Genomic DNA, 19,620 nt, shown 5'->3' with positions numbered 1-19,620 from the left:
GTATTCTCATCTGCAGTTCCATTATTGCGGGTGTGTCAGAGACTGGCATTCCCCCTGCTTATTATGTAGTGATAGAATTCCAATTATTAAACTGGACACATGACTTCCAAGCATAAGGACCACATTCATCAGATGATAGTACTTTAGTGATGAAAAACTTCTTTACAGCCAGCTTCTGCTTGGATACATAAAGAACTTGGAAGTCATACTACCTCCCTCACAACAAAATAAAATCTGAACAAGAGGAAAATAAACAACTTTGCTTAGGTTCATTTCAGAATTGAGGTCATAGGGCAAACCGATGTCCTAGAAACTGGAAAGACAAATAGGCAAACAGAGAACCATAACAGAGAACACACAGAGGTTTCTCTTCTTCGCCCTTAAGGGAAACCACTTTATAGAGCCTAACTCATGTGGGAGAAAGAAAATACCCAACTTCAGCCTCTGTCCAACCTTCCTGTTTCACATAAATAATAAAAATTAAAAGTTGAGATGCACTTGTGAAGGTCACAGCCCAGTGATTCTCTCTAAAAGACTAAGAGTGAGTCATGGAGTACAGAATGCTTTCCCTTCTCTTCTCCCAGCTTACCACACATCAACAGAGTTCTTGGGTACTACTAATATCAACAGAAAATTTCAACTGAAGAAATTCAAGGTGAAGACTCTGTTTAAGAAAGAGTTCCCAGGGAAATCTAAAAACAACCCTGAATACAAAAATAAGGATGCTAAAGAAAAACCGAGGCTTCAGACCCTAGAGCTGGTAAGCAGACCACATCTACTATTAATAGTAAGATGAACATAAAACATCACACTAAAGCACTATTTGTCTCAGTTCCTATTACCCAACACACCATGCTGGCTTTCAACAAAAATTACAAAGTATACTAATGTCTCATAGGCAAGGAAAAACACAATCTTAAGATACGAAGCAAGCAAGAAAATCAAAATACAGATATTTTGGAATTATCAGACTAGCCAAAATAACTATGATTTATATCCTAAACCTCTAGTGGAAAAAGTAGACAACATAGAAGAACAGATGTAACATAAGTAGAGAGATGGAAACTCTATGAAGGAAAACTGAAATACTAGAAATTACCACCAGTGTAACAGAAATGAAGATGAACATTTACTAGCTTCCTTTTTAGCTAGGTGTAACCATATAGCAGTGTTCTGACAAATAGAATATCAAAATAACTGATATGTGAAACTTTCAGGTTAGGCTTTGAAAAGACATACTGTCTGTAATAGTCATTAAGATTGTTCACTTATATTCTGCTGTAGGATTGTACTTCTGTACTGTTTGATGTTAGGTGTGGTCATGTCATCAGTTCTGGCCAGTAGGTAAGGAGGAACAAAATCTTTTAGCTGCTGATGCAAGACTGTCCAGCTTGCCCTTCTCTTCCCACAGGCCCGAGCAACGCTCCAAACAGTGCAGATCCATCCTTTGTTGTCCTTGAGTGAGAGTACATGAGGCAGAATCACTAGTGATCCCTAATCAACATATCACAGAAGCAAAAATTATGCCACTAATATTTTGCAGATAATGATTACCATAGTACAATCTAACCTAATCCAACTAAGCTCCCTCCTCTTTAACTCTGCATCTTCATCCTAGCTGAAACTCAGACATAATGGTGAGCCACCTTGGATCATGTGAACAAGATCATACAAGAGCAATGAAATGAAAGAAATCTCTGTCTCAAGAATTCTCAGGGTAGGGCTGTAATACCAGCTCAAATTTTTCTATGAAGGAAAAATAAAATTCTCTCTTGTTTAAAACATTCCTTGTTATAGCTAAATATACAGTCTATCCCATGTCTCCTCTAGCCAGTAGCTTACTCTTCCATCTCAAAGAAATCTGGAAAACCCCCTTTGTTACTATAACATTGGAAGTTTTGAAGTTCTGTGTTTTACCATGTATTTATAAACAGATTTGGACACACTGCTGCATTAATTATTAGCTCTTAGGAAATATAAAATGAAAATGATGAATACTATTACCTACATGTATATAATCACAGGGCAAGTTTGATCCCTGCCCTACCTTGGCTTCTGTTGGAAATCCAATGTATTTAGAGCTATGAGTTTAAACAATGTAACCACTGAAATGACCAATATTGCCAATAAGGGGGAAGTCCAAAGCTGGCCAGAAGGGAACTCAGTGTTTATAATGGAAATTGCACCATGTGAGGTTAAAAAGCAAGAGATACATATTGCAAAGCCTTTGTGGAACTAGCAAGTGTGCAATCAGATGTAATTACAATGCCTTAAATTAAGAACCTGCCCATTTCTGCAATTAAATAATTTCCCAAACAAAGTCACTTAAACAGTATACACTTGCAAAGTCCTTGTGGAATTGTATCACTTAGGAGGGCATCAGGAAGACTGCAAATTTTAAAGAAAAGAAATCACAACACAAACTGAATTAAACAAACAAAGAAAAATAACTCTTTCCTCTGGAAAACTAGATAAGGATTCAGGAAAAGATTGATCCAACAGCCAAGACTGACCAAAAACTGGTTTATCAGTCTCCATTTCTGGACGCACTTTCAGGTGTTGGCTACAATCTCTAAGGCAGTACCCCCATCCCACCTTCCATCTTGGGACGGTTTCCATAGGACTACATGTCCCTTTATTTGTCTCCATTAAGAAAGAGTATGCCACCCAATCACAACAAAAATCGAGAGTCCCAGTGTGCCTGAACTTGTGTCGGTCATACATCCATCCCTGAGCGGAGCAGATGAGAGCTGAGATACACACTGTATCTTTTTTGGGTGGAGTCAATATCTGCTGAAACATGGGGAAGTGAGAGATATCTGCAGCATAAACTGCTAGTTCCTTTTCCTCCCACACAAGCAACCTGAATGCATTTCTGACTTTTCTTGCAGCTATATGTGATCATGTGACAGAACGGTAGCCAATGGTATGAAAGCTTTACCCATGACAGCCTTCTACATGTGATATTCTCTCTTTTCCTACTTAACTGTTAAAAAATGATTCTAAACATTTAGAGGAGGGCAGAGTCAAGAAGATGGAAGGAGTGGAGATTTCCAAATGAGGAAATAGAAGCCACTTTATTAGGACTACCTGCATCACACAATAAAATGAGTCAGAAGTATATTTTATAAAATTTAGGCACTGAAATCTTACCATTTGTTTACTGCAACAGTAAGCATTACTTTAACTATGATACTACAAAGAATACTACAGTGATGTTTCTAAGAGTGGCTCAAATGGGTGTAGGACAGCCCAAAATAAGCAATGTCCACTGCAACAATTGTTTTTAAATTTGGGGTTGTCTTTAAACAAAATGGAAGCAATTGTGCTGCCAGAGACATCTGAGTCTATGTGCATTTTCCTTCTTAGAAGAGCATTGTAATGACTTCGCCACAAACCAAATAAACAAAGCAGCAATTGCCTCTTCTACTATAATAAGCCTTTGCAAACATGCCCTGCATTTGCACATGGCTTCCTTAATAAATGAATGCTATTTTCTTATGTTCACCAGCAGTCGTATCAAACAAGAGATGCAATTTAAATTTGCTCTGCATCTCAGGGAACCACTCTTCAATACAACTAGCATTATCTAAAGTGAAAAATGTCATTTTTGTAAAATCTCTTCCCTTCGATTTTGACATGTAAGCAGAAAGCAAGCAAAAGAGAGCAAAAACAAGAGGCATAGAGAAGGTAGTAGAGAAGAAGCTGTGAAAAAGTTCCAAAGTCAGTGAGAAAGGCAAGTGAGAGTGACTGGTTGAAGCCCAAGTCAATTACCTCCTATCCGAAGTGAAATATACCCAGAGTGGAGTGAGATTGGTAGCAAGGTCAAAGTATAAGCAGGTGTTCAAAAAAAGAGATCAGAAACAGTCATTCCAGACAGACAAGTAAGACTAGAGAGTTCCATCCTTTTTAGCTGGATACATTCTACTTATCTTGCAGGGTTCAGCTGAAATATCACAGCCTTAGGATAGATTTGGATGACAATCCTCTCCTCACCTCCACTTAGTTATTTGTCCTCTTAAAATAACTTAATGACTTTTACGCTTCTCCCAAAGTTCTTCTTTATATTGCAATTAAAGACTTTTCTGTGTAATTATTTAGTGCCTGTATTCCCATCTAGAATGAAAGTTCTATGAAGGCAAAGACCATGCTGACTTCTTCATGTGTATATTTCCAGGGCCTAACACAATGCTTGGCAAGTAGTACAAAGTCATTAATTTGAATGGCTTTCTAGTGAATGGTGGGGCCAAGTGCCTGAGTACATCTGCACTTCAGTTCAGTCGCTCAGTCATGTCCGACTCTTTGAGACCCCATGAATTGCAGCACGCCAGGCCTCCCTGTCCATCACCAACTCCTGGAGTTCACTCAAACTCATGTCCATCGAGTCGGTGATGCCATCCAGCCATCTCATCCTCTGTCGTCCCCTTCTCCTCCTGCCCTCAATTCCTCCCAGCATCAGAGTCTTTTTCCAATGAGTCAACTCTTCACATGAGGTGGCCAAAGTACTGGAGTTTCAACTTTAGCATCATTCCTTCCAACGAAATCCCAGGGCTGATCTCCTTTAGAATGGACTGGTTGGATCTCCTTGCAGTCCAAGGGACTCTCAAGAGTCTTCTCCAACACCACAGTTCAAAAGCATCAATTCTTCAGTGCTCAGCTTTCTTCACAGTCCAATTCTCACATCTATACATGACCACTGGAAAAACCATAGCCTTGACTAGACAGACCTTTGTTGACAGAGTAATGTCTCTGCTTTTGAATATGCTATCTAGGTTGGTCATAACTTTCCTTCCAAGGAGTAAGCGTCTTTTAATTTCATGGCTGCAGTCACCGTCTGCGGTGATTTTGGGGCCCAAAAAGTTAAAGTCTGACAGTGTTTCCACTCTTTGCCCATCTATTTCCCATGAAGTGATGGGACCAGATGCCATGATCTTCGTTTTCTGAATGTTGAGCTTTAAGCCAACTTTTTCACTCTCCTCTTTCACCTTCATCAAGAGGCTTTTAGTTCCTCTTCACTTTCTGCTATAAGGGTGGTGTCATCTGCATATCTGAGTTTATTGATATTTCTCCCGGCAATCTTGATTCCAGCTTGTGCTTCATCCAGCCCAGTGTTTCTCATGATGTACTCATGATGCATATAAGTTAAATAAGCAGGGTGACAATATACAGCCTCGACGTACTCCTTTTCCTATTTGGAACCAGTCTGTTGTTCCATGTCCAGTTCTAACTGTTGCTTCCTGACCTGCATACAGGTTTCTCAAGAGGCAGGTCAGGTGGTCTGGTATTCCCATCTCTTGAAGAATTTCCCACAGTTTGTTGTGATCCACACAGTCAAAGGCTTTGGCATAGTCAATAAAGCAGAAATAGACGTTTTTCTGGAACTCTCTTGCTTTTTTGATGATCCAGCAGATGTTGGCAATTTGATCTCTGGTTCCTCTGCTTTTTCTAAAACCAGCCTGAACATCTGGAAGTTCATGGTTCACGTATTGCTGAAGCCTGGCTTGAAGAAAGCCTGACATTTTTCTTTTGACCAATTTTGGGGGGGAAAAAAACCAAACACTAGAAACCAACAGAATATTCTCTCTTAAATCATTGAAGAAATCATCTGTTTTGCAAAACATTTAGAAAGATTGTGGAAATTTTTCTCTGGATTCCCTAAGAAGGGGACAAATACTATCACATCACTGCACATGGCCAACAAGAATTAAGCTGTAATGAACCAATCCTGTAACCCCAGCACAGGCCTCCCCTCATTACTTTCTCTGCAGACTATGGCGCAGGCCATGAACATCAGATCAATCTCTAATCTGTCAACCAAACTCTGTCACTCCCCTACTGCATATTCCCCAAGTCCTTTCCTCTCTCTAACAGAGCCCCAGTTTTTTCATTTTTACAATGGGCTGAATGCATAACTCAAAATGTTGTATAAGTGCAGTGACACAATATGTGTAAACAGCCTAGTTTCAGGTCTGTTACAGGCTAGCAATGTTCTATTATTTTCTCTTTCTTTCATGGCACTATCTTAGAGTCTCCTCTCTCTGCCTTTGAATCTCACTATAGTCCCTAGACCTTTCTCCCACTTGCTTCTGTATTCAAAACTACTTCAAACTTGCTCACAGAAAAGAAAGGATCTGATCATTTAATTCTAACAAAGGCTTCAATAATTGACTGGATTTTATTTTTAAAGCCAACATTTGAGATTTCATGTAATCTCATGTAATACAACAACCCAGTGCCATATCTAGGCACTATTTAGTAATCATTCATCTTTGATAAGAACCCTGAGGCCAGTAGAGGTTAAATAATTTGCCCAATATAACATGGTTTATAAATGGTAGGCCTGGAACTGAAAGCCAGGTCTGCCTGATTCCAAATTCACCCTTCCTATGACACCATGCTTCCTTTCCACTTTCTTCTCTTAATTTCCTTACTCCACCCAAATAGTGAAAATTCTCATTGGACAACTGCCTGCCTAAATGTGCCTGCCAAGTCTAGACCCAAAGTGTGTTACCACACGTAGCCAGCATGAAACTGCTAACTCACATAGGTCCAAACACATCGTCTGCAATCAGGATATTGTATTAATAACAGACACTTTTGCAGATGGCTTTGACATTGGCTACTATCATTAGGAGCCATTTGTAGTGATAGACAGAAAACAGGGTGGAAAGAAGGTTACTTGAATAATGGAAACAATCTTCTTCATTCCTAACTGAAATTACAAGATATACTTATGCCAAAGATATTCTAAGTCATTTAAAGACTTTAGAAAGAGTCATTGTTTCTTAATTATTTAAACTTGTTTGTGTAACACCTACTGGATAAAGAAATAGCAATGATCATTGGAATGTAGTTGCTATACTCAATATAATCAAATCAGAAAACCTAAAAGAATATAAATCCAAGCATTATTAACAAAGTGGTTGAGCTCTGTCCACATTAAATATATTAGTTTGGACACAAGGAAGATCCTAAATCAGAGGACCGACATGAGCTGCAAAAAGGGGATCAAGTGAGTTAGAGATCCAAAATAAAGGGCTCCAAAGATGAGAAGACTTACTAAGGCCAAAAGAAATACTACCTTCCTGGTTAGAGTTCAATATATGACAGCAAAAGAATTTACTAGTTTAACACCATACCCCAATACTCTTCTACATTAGGTATGTCTGTGCAGTACTGTGGGTGTGTGTGATTTTATGCTCATGGTGAATATTAATAACAGCACAAGTTTATTCCAAGTTTAGGCTCCATTCTCAAAAAAATTCCTTTAATTATCTTTACAAGTATTAAGTTATATAATCTTACTCAAGCATTGTAAAAGTAGCTATACCAAGTTCAGGATCAGCAACCTTCTTGGGAATCACTTCTGTGTTTTAGACATATGGCTCAAGTCACCTGTCTTTCCTTAGAAAGTGTCCAAACAAAGCCTGATCCAGTCTGAATGAAAAAACAAATGTTCCTTCCTCAAGGTCTTCACCAACAGAGCCATCTTCCTGGCAGCCAACTTTGTCCTCATCCTCAATCAAAAAGCATTTTTTAAAGTGTCTATTCTATGCTAGAACTTTCCAGGTGGTGCAATGGCAAAGAATCCACCTGCCAATGCTGGAAATACAGGAGACCCAGCCTCGATCCCTGGATCAGGAAGATCCCCTGGAGAAGGAAATGGCGACCCACTTTAGTATTCTTGCCTGGAAAATTCCATGGAGAGAGGAGCCTGGCAGGCTACAGTCCACAAGTTGGACAAAGAGTTGGACATGACTGAGCACACACGTACACACATTCTATGCCAAGCCTGTTTTTAGTACTTGAGATACCTTCAAGGGACTCACAAGTAGAGATCAGACATAGACACCAAAGTTGTGCTAAAATGGCATGGTTCCCAGGATAAAAGTTAGTGCAGGATACAGTCGTAACCCCACAGAAGTGAAAGTCGCTCCATCGTGTCCAATTCTTTTCGAGCCCATGGAATATACAGTCCATGGAATTCTCCAGGCCAGAATACTGCAGTGGGTATTCTGGAGAAGGGTAGCCTTTCCCTTCTCCAGGGGATCTTCCCAACCCAAGGATCAAACCCAGGTCTCCCATATTGCAGGCAGATTCTTTACCAGCTAAGCCACAAGGGAAGCCCATAGCCCCAAGGAGGAAGTGGCCTATTCTACACGGGGAATAGTGGCTCTCAAAACATTTGGAAAGTTTGTGATAAATGAGCTAAATCCAGAAAGAGAAGCGAGTATTTCTTCCCTACTGTAAAACAAAACAGGTGGAGGAGACTGAAAGTTTACTATAGAATGTTTAATACTAAGGTCCACATTAGCAGAGGTACCTATTATCAGAAACTTGAGGCCCACATATAGAGCTCTGCAGTAGGTCATTTCCCTGAAAACACATCCAGGAACCCTTCTTTCTATTAAGTAATACTCAGGTACCCATCATCTGTAAGGAATTCTGACCCATTAATTGTGAAAAGGATGACTGGGCAAAATGTCTCCTAATCTCCTAATCATCAAGTAAGTTTGGCACCAGAAATTGGCAACAGATATAACAGGTGTGGCAAACAAGGGGAAAAGGTCTATGAGGTTGGCAAAAGCCTTGGGAAGAAACAATAATAACAATAATAACAGTAATAGCTAAAATTGATCTAATGCATACTGTGTGTTATGAGAATTTCCTATTATTTATAAGACTCAACTAATTTAATCCTCAATCCCATGTACTAGGATTATCCCCACTTGGCAGATGAGAAAGCCAAGGCAGAGAGATGTTAACCAACTTTCCCAAGGTCACAGAGCTAACAAATAGGTGATCTCAACAGGAGGCAAACCCAGAAGGTCTCAGTGAAAAGTCCATGCTGAACATCTCCTTGCTTAATACCTCAAAACCAGCAGGGCTGTCTAGTCAGTTTGGCAGGAACCAGAGTCCAGGAGGACGATTAGTAAACTCTGACCCTGGAGCACAGACCACAAGGTATGCGCTGGGTACTAGGCTCCCTGCAGGGCCACAAGTCAGGGGTCTGCTGCTAATGGAAAAGCAAAGATGGTAAAGTATTTCACTGACCCTAGGCTTGCTTCCTTGGAAGCCTTAAATCAGTGAAGGAAATAGTTTCCCTGAATTAGTATTAATACAATAGCAGTCTCTTTCACCTAACCAATTAAAAAGAAATTGCAGAGTCTTCTAGAAATAGCCTCCTCCCAGTTATCACTTCCACAACTCACAGGGCCCAGGAGCTTCCATTTCATGTCTCTTCCATGTATTTAAACTCATGATCTTCATATTAATTCTTCCAAAATGACATTTTATCATGAAGACTATCTCCATTTAACTTGCCTGTGTCAATATTAACAATGGCATTTGCGTGTTTATTAGGTAAAAATTGGGTCCTGACGATCACACAGTCAATTCCAGGGCCCACAAGCTAATGCATCAGGACTCCTCAATTGCTTTTTTAATTTCTTCTGTTGACATTGACCCGGTGTGTGGTTATTTATAAAAATCTTTATGAATACAATTTATGACTTAATTTTAACAAGTATTAGATAGATGTTATCACTGAGTCCATGACCTGAGGTAGCAAAGATTCTTATCAGATAGCATCAAGATTCATTTAAATTTCTCATTTGTAATTCCTGTTCTATTTTCCCAGCAGCACTAAGGGTCAAATATAAATGAAATGAGAAGTGTCTTTCACATTAACTATTCTTTATTGATTCCTTGGAGCAGAAATGTAGATCTTTCTAAAGCAATTGAAATGTTGGAAAAACAAAACACCTAAAGGAAGACAAAGAATATTTTTATGTGTACCTACAACAACTGTACATAAAAGAGATATTTTTCCCAATTTTTGTGATAAATATGTCCTACATCACAGTATTCCTAAGTTGACATTTTAATATAAACAATAGGAACACCATTTTTTAAATTAGAGAGTTCTTAATAAAATACTCATTCAAGGTTTTCAGACTGAGCACCCACAGGATAAATAGCTTGGCCTATACAGAGTTTTAAAAATATGAGTTGTTACAAAAAGCCTTGATTTCTAACTTCTTCTGAAAAGTCAAAAGATCTGGAAACACTGTGCCTTTACCTTCCCATGGCAGTAGAGTCCCTTCTTAGAGATAGTCTGTGCCTTCTCCAGCACAGCCCCATTGCTCATTCTGTCTTATACCTAATCCTTCACTCATTTGTACCGTTTGCCTAATCCATGAAGGCTTCTGAGTTGCCCACTCCTCTTCTTGCTCAATTACTTCATTATACAGATAAGGAAAATGGGAACCAAAGAGATTAAATAATATGTCCACACAAAGACAATATCTAGGTCCCAGTCTTCTAATCCTTGCTGCTGCTGCTGCTGCTGTCACTTCAGTCATGTCTGACTCTATGCGACCCCATAGACGGCAGCCCACCAGGCTCCCCCGTCCCTGGGATTCTCCAGGCAAGAACACTGGAGTGGGCTGCCATTTTCTTCTCCAATGCATGAAAGTGAAAAGTGAAAGTGAAGTCGCTCAGTCGTGTCTTAGCTACCCCATGGACTGCAGCCCACCAGCTCCTCTGTCCATGGGATTTTCCAGACAAGAGTACTGGAGTGGGGTGCCATTGCCTTCTCCACTAATCCATGCTACATTACCTATTTTCTTATTGCAAATTTTACCCTTAACAATATGTATAGGACATATAGACACATACTATTTAACACCCCATTGAGTGCAATGAATAGGTAAATATTATTGTGCCTCTGCCTCTGCCACAGACAATTGTAATAACTATGACCTAATTTACTGATCCTAATGGAATGTTTTATACTTACAGATCTGTCATCAGAAACAAATAAGAGCTGTGAGGATTGCCTAGAATGATAAGATGCAATGTCACATTGCATTGATTTACATCTGATGCTTGCAGTAGTGATTCCTCAATAATCTGAACACAGGTATCACTGAGCCCAGGAAACTGAACATGGTCTTAAAAAAACTAAGAAACATCTCCGATCATAAGCACCTAAGATGGTCCAATAAACCACATCTCCTGATATGCTTGCTCTTAAGTACTTCTCCTCCACTTGAGGGAGGGTTCAACTTAATAACTCACTTCTAATGAATAGACTATAGCAGAAGTTGTCTTGGGGTGCTCTCATTTGCTTGCTGTTAAATTGCTTGCCAGACTATCATGTTGTGAAGCAACTCCATGAAGAGAGCCATGTGGTGAAAGACGGCAGCTTGCCAACAACCACACAAGTGAGCTGGAAGCAGAATCTCCTCCCAGTCTATACCCTAGATGAGAGCACAACCCCAATCAAACACTTGACTGCAATCTCATGAGAAATCTTGAGCCGGAAGTATTCAATAAACCTTTCCCAGATTTCTGACCTGAAGAAACAATGAAATAATAAATGGTAGCTATTTTAAGCCATTAAGTTTTGGGGTAATTTTTTACATGGCAGCAGTCAAACAACGGACTATTTAACCATAAATACAGATCATAGATTCCTGAATTCCCCATTGTTCTGAGCCCCTTAAATTTTTATCACATATTGCAAATAATATATATGTGTGTGTTTGTATATATACATATATATACATGTGTGTGTAGATATACATCCATATACACATATTTGTGTGTATAAATGTATATATACACACATATACACATATGCAGATAGATGTTTCAGAAATGTGAAATGACATGCTGATTAAAAACACATGTACAAGTAAAATACAACTGTATTCAAATCCTGGCTATGACATTTATTAGCTAGATGACCTCAGAAAGATACTCAGCCTTGATTTTCTCAACTGAAAAATGAGTTTAGCCTTCTCATTGCATTTGACATATGACTCTACTTTTATTCTTAGTCATAGTTTATTTTAGTTACTGACTATAATACACTCTGAGGTCAGATCAGTTCCAGTAGCCCCAAACCAAAGAGAAATCAGAAGGTCATCCATGCATGCCCAAAAACCTAGGCTTTATGGTAGATCTCTCAGCCCATCCCACACTAAGCCCAACTTCCTCAGGAAGCATACCCAAAGTCACAATCTCTCCTGGGCATGGGGTCCTTGCTGGGGCTCTTTGGTGTCTGGTAGCCCAAAGCACAAGTATGCTATTGTTTCTCAAGCCCAGCACTTACCGAGCCCCTTCTATTTGTTTTCCAGTCCTCCAGGGAGAGCTCATGAAGTTATTTTTACAGTCAGAGTAGCTGACACAGGAAATGAATTTTGTGTGACCTTCATTCCCTCAGACTTCCTATAAGATCTAGACTTTTTTCCCAATGTTTATGGATATCAGATTGACCCATCTGTGAAATGATGTTCATAGACACTTTCTTTTTAAAGATGATATGTGATATATAACCAAACACCATGTACTCTTCAGGGGACAATAATGGGCTGACTCTTTGATCATAAGATTTTTACACAATTCAAGATGAATAGAGGAAAACTGCTTCTGAGTAAAGTACTTAATTTTGGCAAAGTTCACGATTTTTAAACCATCATCCTACAGATTATGACTTTTCTCTGCATTTTCACAATTAATATCTTTGGCTTACTCACTCCCTTGAAGGAGAAAGGAATCTTCACAGAGCAGCTTGCACAGGGTTATTTATGGATATAAAAATTTGCCATCTGAGGTCGGCAATAGCTCTAAGAGTCCAGAATGTTTGTGTGGGTGACTGTGGTTGTTCTACACTATCATCAAACTCAAAACTCAAAAAAGTGTGCCTGAACAATTATTCACAATTTGATTGAACTTACTTAGAACCTATTTAAATTTGCTCTTTCATTTAACAAAGTTTTATTGGATATGCTCTGTGCCAGGTGCCACACTAAGCACATAAGATAAGTGAGATGTCACATTTATCCTCAAGTGTATTATCATCAGTGGCAGAGACAAACATTTCAAAAAAGAAGAATTCAACTTATTAAGAATTAGGTCAGCATTCTAACATACTACAGGAGCACTGGTTATTAAAAGCAGGAAGGAAATGCTGCTTGGAGAGTTAGTGACACAAATCTGGTAAGAGAGAGAGTTTTAATTAAGGAATGAGAAGGGATGAATAGAGGAATGAGAAGTTGACAGATCTTCAGGTCCAATCATAAATCATACAAACAAAGGCAAGGAGGTACGGAGGGTGTGAAGTGTTTGTAGAGACTCAATAATATAGAACTTGAAGTGTATGAAGAGTATAGTGGGAAATAAGAATGGAATGGAAATGTGAGCCCAGATTAGGAAAAACATCCAGACATGAAGAACAAAGATACAAGCTAGGGCAGCAGCAGTTAAAATGAAAAGGAGGTCAACAGATGTACGAATGACAGCCAACTTAGAAAAGACACGACACAACTAAGAAACTAGCTGGACACATGTGTATCATTTTACTTGGGGAATTTTGTTTTGTTTGAAGAAAAAAGTTGAAATAAAAGAAAAGAAATAAAAGACATAAAGATAATATGATAATTAAAAATAAGAGATCTAGCAAAAAAGGGGGTTAATCTTGGAGGACATAAAAGGATGGTTGAGAAGTGTTCCATTTGAGGAGTCAGTGGGATATAGAGGGTTTAGGACAACTGAAAGCCTGCAGGTGAATGAGGGAATGAAGGGAAAGTAATTAAGGTAATTACTTTAAAAAGTAAATTATAGATAGTATAATAGAAGATCTAATGCTGATATATATACATCTTTAGTAGGCTTAGCAGTAAACTCGATCTTGAAAAGTCATTGCCTCTATATACCACAACAGGGACAAACTACCTTTTTCAAACACAGATAGTATCTTTAAGCCTGCATTGGTCCCTGTTTCAACTATCCAATCTGCCTTTGTAACGCAATAGCAGTGATGACAATACACAAACCGGCATGGCTGTATTCCAATAAAACTTCACTTTTAAAACACAGGTGTCCAGTCTGCAAGCAGTCATTTACCAACCCTGTGGCAGAATGCTTTATGATTCCACTTTATTCAATATAGATTTACTGAACCCCTCATTTTTACTGCTAATGTAAACCAAAGAGGAAAAAAAAGAATAACAACCACTTAAAGGGTACTTATTATATTTCAGATACTTCACTAAGCATGTTTAATACATATGCTAGCACCTCTAACACAAAAGTAAAAGCTAGATAGTACTTTTATAAGTGAAGAAATTAAAAATCATTGAGATGAATTTGTTCAAGGCCACAGGTAAACAGTGAAACTGGAGTTTAAAGGAAAGATAGGACTTTCCCTTCAGGCAGTATACTAAACTAAATATTCTGAAAACCCTTCCCACCAAAAACTATATCGGTATTAGATGAATTACAACAAATATGGTCTCAAAAGAAAACAAGGCAATTCCACAAAGACCAAAAAATTTATCCCTATACTGTAAAAGGGGTGGTACTATGAGGGTGCTCAGTTGAGGCTGACTCTTTGTGACCCCATGGACTACAGCCTGCCAGACTCCTCTGTCCATGGGATTTTCCAGGCAAGAATACTAGAGTAGGTTACCATTTTCCCCTCCTGGGCATCTTCCTAACCCAGGAATTGAACCCACATCTCCTGCATTGCAGGTGAATTCTTTACCACTGAGCCATCAGGGAAGCCAAAAGGATTGGTAAGCAAATGCAAAAGCTGGACTTTCTGACTGGCAAAGGTAATAGAGAGAACCTAGTAAAACCAGGACTAACGGTCACATAAAGAAGGAACCTTATGCCTATGAATAAACCCAAAGCAGGACTTGTGATGACTGAAGGGGCATCATCCTTAGTAGAAAGGTCAGATTAGGAAAACAAAATTGTCATCTCTTGCCAGAGGGAGGGGAAAAAATATCTCATTCTATCTTATCTTCAAGTGGATCTTTTATCATGACGAAATGTTCCCTTTATCTCTGGCAATACTGTGAGGTTGAAATCTACTTTGTCTGATATTGATATGGCCACATTCATTTTCTTATGCTTACAGTTTTCATGCTCTATCTTTTTAAATCCTTTTACTTTGAACTGTATATATTTATAAATTATCAGAATTAAAGATCATGAGATGAATGGATATAATTCAAAAAAAGATGAACTTAAAATACCTAATTAGTGTTCTCAGAGAAACTAAAAAACACAAAAATAAAAAGACTATTATTAAAAAGAGAAGGAATTCAAAAAATAGAAAATATATTTAAAAACTTAAAGGCAATGAGTCTATCAGTATATATTGTAAAAAGACAAATAAATGTGTAGATTATCTTATTCATCTTTTGCTATGCAATAAACAACTCTTAAACCTCAGTGATTTACAACAAACATGTATTCTTGCCTATGTTACATGAAGGATGCAGCATGGCTAAGCAAGTCTTCCACTCAGGTGGCTAAGCCCAGATTCATGTTTATAAAAAATAGAAAGAAAACAACACAGACATAAAGGAAATCAACTCAGGAAACTTAAAGTTAGACTAAGAGTAGCTCAAACAAATAAGAACTAATTTCTTATTTATAAGATGGAGTAAAAAGTAAAAAGTATGGAGTTATGACAAAATACATTTCTTAAGAGAAAATTTATAGAGCTAAAGAAAAAGAGAAATTCTAAATTGAAATGAACCATTTCCAGCAAAATAAATGATCAAAATGACCCATTAAAAACTACAAAATTCTTGAACACTACAGAATTCAGAGAAATACTCTAAGTGTTTTCTCAGAGGGAAAAAAAGTTCCTTATGAAGAAATGAGAATTCAGCTGGTAATCAGATTTATCAGCAACACTGAGTGCTTGAAGACAAAAGAACAGAGATCACCAAAGTTACAAAGAATATTAAGTCTAATCTAGAATTCTATAACAGGTCAAACTGTCAGTCAAGAACAAAAATAAGATATTCTAATTTTTTTTAATTCCTAGAACTCTTTTTTAATTTTGTATGGGTATAATAAAAATTTATATTTTTCAGAAAATGATATTATTGCCAATAAATGCAAGTAAAAACAAAAACATTCCATTCACTTTAAAATGTATAGGAACACAATTATCAAGAAAGACAGGATCCATACGAATAAAATGATAAAACATTGCTAGAGTATGTAAAACAATATCTGAATATATTTTAAAAACACACCATCACCCTTGGATGAGAAGAGTTAATATAAAACCACTAAGTATCTTAAAATTAACATATAAACTTAATATGATTAACATTGAGAGAAGACTGATCCAACCAGATATCAGAAAATACCATAAAGCCCAAAACTTTAATCGAATCAGAATGACACTGGCATAGGAATGGAGAATATGTCCGGGGTACGTAAAACTTTAATATATGGCAAATATAGATTTTAATTCAATGGAGATAATGTAGTTTGCAACAAATTAAACTAGCAAAGAAGATAGGTCAAAAATATTGCAAGAATATCTAGAAAACTACATGGTCAAATTAAGAGCAAAGGAAAACTCTTAATCAAGATTTAAAAGCAATAACATAGTTTTAAAAGAAAAAGGAGACAGAGGTAACTGGTACCAATGCCCTCCCAAAGCTTCTCCCGCCCTAGGGGCCCAACCTCACCCCACCAAGCAGGCCTCAGCAGGCACCAGTGCCCCTCCAAAGCATCTCCCTCTTCAGGAGGTCAGCCCCACACATCACCATGCCCATAGCAGTCGCTGCCAGACTCTCTAGCCAGCCAGGGCAGGAGTCAACTCTGCCCGCCAGTGTGTCCATAGCAGTCACAGCCAGGCAAGCAACAAATCCTGTCCTTTAGGGCATCTGCAGCAGTCACAGCCATTCCTCCACAGTAGCCAGCCTGGGACCAAGCCTGCCGGCCAGCACATCTGTACCAATCAGTGCCCAACAACAATAGGAGCGTACACACAGTCCACAGACCATGTCCCTGGAGCATCTGGCTCTGGTGACCAGGGGTATTGCACCCGTGGGTTCTGCAGGACTCCTTCTATGTAAAGCCAGTCTTTTAAGACCATGAGACAAAGCTGATATACCTGCTTCACAGAAACAAGCATAGACAGGAAAAATAAGGAGATAAAGGAATATCTTCCAAATGAACAAACAAGACAAAAGCCTCATAAAAGAACTATGTGAAATGGAAATAAGCAATTTACCTGATAGAGAGTTCAAAATAATAGTCATAAATAAGCCTGTTGAACTTAGGAAAAGAATCAACTCAGTGAGAACTTCAACAAACTTCAACAAAGAGATAGAAAATGTAAAAAAGACTAAATCAGAATTGAATAATACAATAAGCAAATGAAAACAAGACTAGAGGGAATAAACAGCAGGACAGAAGACTCAAAATCAGCTACAAAGAAAAAAAATGCAGAAAAACACAAACATGTGTTGGCTAAACAGCACGCTATTAAACAACCAATGGGTCAACAAAGAAAACAAAGAGAAAATGAAAAAAGTCTTGAGATAAATGGAAATGGAAACACAAAGTTCCAAAATCTAAGGGACATAGAAAAAGAATTTCTAAGAGGGAAGTTTATAGCAATACAGACCTATCTCAGAAAACGGTAACAACTCAAACAATCTAACCTTAAATGGACAAAAACTAGAAAAAGAAGAACAACATCCCAAGTTAATGGAAGAAAAGAAATAATAAAGAGCAGAGCAGAAATTAAATAAAAACTAAAAGCCAATAGAAAACATCAATGAAACTGAGAGCTGGTTCCCTAAAAAGATAAATTAATCAAACTTTTTAGTCAAATTCATTAAGAAAAAAAGAGAGCGGGCCAAATAAATAAAATCAGATATTAAAGAGAAGTTACAAATGACAACACAGAAATACAAAGTATAATAAAAGATAATACAAACCATTCGTTGTTGTTGTTGTTGTTGTTGTTGTTGTTGTTCAGTCCTCCAATCGTGTTCAACTCTTTGCAACTCCATGGACTGCAGCACATCAGGCCTCTCTGTCCCTCATCATCTCTCAGAGTTTGCCCAAGTTCATGTCCATTGCATTGGTGATGCCGTCCAGCCATCTCTTCCTCTGATGCCCTCCTCCTTTTTTGCCCTCTATTTTTGCCAGCATCAAGGACTTTTCCAATAAGTCAGTTGTTCACATCAGTTCAGTTCAGTCGCTCAGTCGCATCTGACTCTTTGCAACCCCATGAATTGCAGCACACCAGGCCTCTCTGTCCATCACCAATTCCCGGAGTTCACCCAAACTCATGTCCATCAAGTCGGTGATGCCACCCAGCCATCTCATCCTCTGTCGTCCCCTTCTCCTCCTGCCCCCAATCTTTTCCAATGAGTCAACTCTTTGCATGAGGTGGCCAAAGTATTGGAGTTTCAGCTTTAGCATCAATCCTTCCAATGAACACCCAGGACTGACCTCCTTTAGGATGGACTGGTTGGATCTCCTTGCAGTCCATGGGACGCTCAAGAGTCTTCTGCAACACCACAGTTCAAAAGCATCAATTCTTCAGTGCTCAGCTTTCTTCACAGTCCAACTCTCACATCCATACATGACCACTGGAAAACTATAGCCTTGACTAGACAGACATTTGTTGACAAAGTAATGTCTCTGCTTTTGAATATGCTATCTAGGTTGGTCATAACTTTCCTTCCAAGGAGTAAGCGTCTTTTAATTTCATGGCTGCAGTCACCATCTGCAGTGATTTTGGAGCTCAAAAAAATAAAGTCTGACACTGTTTCCACTGTTTCCCCATCTATTTCCCATGAAGTGATGGGACCAGATGCCATGATCTTTGTTTTCTGAATGTTAAGCTTCCAGCCAACTTTTTCACTCTCCTTTTTCACTTTCATCAAGAGGCTTTTAGTTCCTCTTCACTTTCTGCCATAAGAGTGGTGTCATCTGCATATCTGAGGTTATTGATGTTTCTCCCAGCAATCTTGATTCCAGCTTGTGCATCAGATGACCAAAATACTGAAGCTTCAGCATTAGTCCTTCAAGTGAACATTCAGGGTTGATCTCCCTTAAGCCTGGCTGGTTTGATCTCCTTGCTGTCCAAGGGACTTTCAGGAGTCTTCTCCAGTACCACAGTTTAAAGCATCAATTCTTTAGTGTTCTGCCTTCTTTACGGTCCATCTACCTCTCACAACCATATGTGACCACTGGGAAGACCATAGCCTTGACTATACAGACCTTTGTCCGCAGGGTAACATCTCTGCTTTTCAACACACTGTCTAGATTTGCCATCACTTTCCTGCCAAGAAGCAACTGTCCTCTGATTTCATGGCTGCAGTCACCATCTGCAGTGATTTTGGAGCCCAAGAAGAGGAAATCTGTCACCGCTTCCACCTTTTCCCCTTCTATTTCTGTGCAGTAATGCGACTGGATGCCATGATGTTATTTTTTTTAATATTTAGTTTTAAGCTGGCTCTTTCACTCTCCTCCTTCACCCTCATCAAGTGGCTATTTAGTTCCTCTTTGCTTTCTGCCATTAGAGTGGTATCATCCACATATCTGAAGTTGATGTTTCTCCCGCCTATCTCAATTCCAGCTTATAACTCATCCAGCCTGGTATTTCTCCTGATGCGCTCAGCGTATAGGTTAAACAAACAGGGTGACAGCAGACAGCCCTGTCGTACTCCTTTCTCAATCTTGAACCAATCAGTTGTTCCATACAGGGTTCTAACTGTTGCTTCTTGACCCACGTACAGGTTTCTCAGGAGACAGGTAAGACAAACAATTATGTGC

The sequence above is a fragment of the Ovis aries genome, chromosome 6, assembly GCF_016772045.2.
Source record: "Ovis aries strain OAR_USU_Benz2616 breed Rambouillet chromosome 6, ARS-UI_Ramb_v3.0, whole genome shotgun sequence".
NCBI lineage: Eukaryota > Metazoa > Chordata > Mammalia > Artiodactyla > Bovidae > Ovis > Ovis aries.
This window is presented reverse-complemented; position numbering follows the sequence as displayed.